Here is a 2,761-nt window from a genome sequence, read left to right on the forward strand (position 1 = left end):
GAGTTCTAGTCCCGCCTTAGGCATGAAAGCCGGCTGGGTGACTTTGGGCCAATCACCAGGAGACGGGGAGTTCTAGTCCCGCCTTAGGCATGAAAGCCGGCTGGGTGACTTTGGGCCAATCACCAGGAGACGGGGAGTTCTAGTCCCGCCTTAGGCATGAAAGCCGGCTGGGTGACTTTGGGCCAATCACCAGGAGACGGTGAGTTCTAGTCTTGCCTTCTGGGTGACTTTGTGTCAGTCCCTCTCTCTCAACCCAGCCCACCTCAAAGGGTTGTTATTGTGGAGAAAAATAGGAGGATGGAGGAGTATCAGACTTGTTTGGCACCTTAAGTTATTTATACAGATAGTAAAGGAGGGATATAAATAAATAAATAAAGTTAAGAAGAGAGAAAGATGCTGCAAAAGGAGATAAGCCATACTACAGAAAAAGTAGTGATATCTGACTTTTTTCAGGGCAGCAGAATACAGAAAGAGTTACAGATTACAAATGTTGACACGACTAAATATTTCAAGCTACTGTTGAAGGAAAAGCCTTCATCGTGGTTCAGTCCAAGCTGGGAATAAACGACATGGCGACTGCTTTAGAAAGAAGGTTGCAGTTTATTGAAGAGGAAAGCCAGACAGAAAGATAGCTCTCGAAGAAAAGAGCGAGAGCACATGTAGGGAGTGGGTTTTTATACCCTCTGGAGCAGTGGGTCTCAACCTTTTTAATGCCTCGACCCCAACCGGTCGTAAGTCGAGGACTAAACCGGTCGTACGTCGAGGACTACCCAACCGGTCGTAAGTTGAGGACTTTCCCTGCCCGGGACCGCCGCGCATGCGTGGTTCCGCCCCCTGCGCCGGCCGAGGCGTAGCTGGCAAGCGGCAGAGACGGAGCAGGCCGACCACCAGCTGGCCCAGCTCAAGGGAGGTAAGGAACCCGCCGGAAAAGGGGGAACAAAATGGCGGATAGCCTTGCTTGGCGACCCCCGTGAAATGGTCAATCGACCCCAAATGGGGTCGCGACCCATAGGTTGAGAACCGCTGCTCTGGAGCCTTTTGTTTGGAGTTGTTTCCTGTTCCTGTTTGAGGCTTTGTATTTCCTGTGTCATGTATTCTGACCTGAGTCTGAGTGTGCCTCTTTGGCATTATGGGTTAATCCTATTATGTCCTGTCTTAGAGTTTGGGTGAGATATGTAGATTTTAGGTGTCTTTGTCTTCCTAAGCTTCTAGCTGGAGGGCTCCAACCTTCCTGAATGGATTATCACATCTGCATTTCTACAGAGCTGGTTTCTGCTTGGGGGAGGGAGACTTGGGGCTATTAAGAGAAAACTGGGCGTGCTTTTCTGCCTCTCTAAGATCCTTTAAGGAAATATAATATTCTGCCCTTTTAATATTTCCTTCTCTGGGTTGCTGACTTCCCACGCTATCATCATACTAATCAACTCCCTCTATTCATCTAAACCTAAAACATATATATTGACTTTATCCACAAGAGTAAAGTACAAAACGAAAAACAGAAATACGCACACCCAACACTAACAAAAAAGTTTTTTTTTTGGTCTGTCTGTATAGAAAAAAAGTGGGAGGGAAGACCCAAATGTCAAATAAATCTAACATTAAACATAAAGAATTCACCCCGGCTGGATGCTGAAAAAGAAAATAATGAAAAACCCTGACAGATTCTTCTCCTCTTACGTAATCGGTCTACCAATAGTTGTAAGCTTTTCCTTAATTTATAAAAATCACTTTATTAAACAAGCAAGTATTCCAGAGGGGAAAGTCTCTATCTAATAATAAAATTGACCCAACATCTAATCATAATATATATGCGGAAAATATAGGTAGTCCTCGACTTACGACCGCAATTGAGCCCAAACTCTAAGTTGTTAAATAAGATATTTGTTAACTGAGTTTTGTCCCATTTTATGACCTTCCTTGCCACGGCTCTTAAGTGAATCACTGCAGTTGTTAAGTTAGTAACAAGGTTGCTAAGTGAGTCTGGCTTCCCCCCATTGACTCTGCTTGTCAGAAGGTCGCAAAAGGGGATCACATGATCCCAGGACACTGCGACCGTCATAAATAGGAACCAGCTGCCAAGCGTCCGAATTTTGATCATGTGAACACGGGGGGGGGGGGTTGTGCTGCAACGGTCCTAAGTGTGAAAAACGGTCATAAGTCCCTTTTTTCAGTGCCTCTGTAACTTTGAACGGTCACTAAATGAATTGTTGTAAGTTGAGGACTATTCGTAGAAAAAGAAACAGTCAACAGGTGAACCCAAACATTACACTAATCTTCAGATTGTGAAGGCAGGACAAGAAGCAACGGAGGGAAACTCATCAAGGAGAGAAGCAACCTAGAACTAAGGAGAAACTTCCCAACAGTGAGAACAGTTAACCAGTGGAACTCCTTGCCTCCAGAAGCGGTGAATGCTCCAACATTGGAAGTTTTTAAGAAGAGACTGGACAGCCATTTGTCTGAAATGGTATAGGGTTTCCTGCCTAAGCAGGGGGTTGGACTAGATGATCTCCAAGGTCCCTTCCAACTTTATTATTATTATTATTATTATTATTATTATTATTATTATTATTATTATTATTATTATTATTATTATTATTATTATTATTATTATTATTATTATTATTAAAGATCCTTCTGTTCATACACACCTAAAATGAGAGTTTGGGGGGGGCGCTGTTTTTCGTTCATTTTCAAGTCCTACTGCTACATCCGAATCTGCTTTCTAAAGAGAAACAAAAGTTGAAACGTGTTTGAATATCAG

The sequence above is a fragment of the Protobothrops mucrosquamatus genome, unplaced genomic scaffold (assembly GCF_001527695.2).
Source record: "Protobothrops mucrosquamatus isolate PMUCROS unplaced genomic scaffold, P.Mucros_1.0 scaffold3523, whole genome shotgun sequence".
NCBI lineage: Eukaryota > Metazoa > Chordata > Lepidosauria > Squamata > Viperidae > Protobothrops > Protobothrops mucrosquamatus.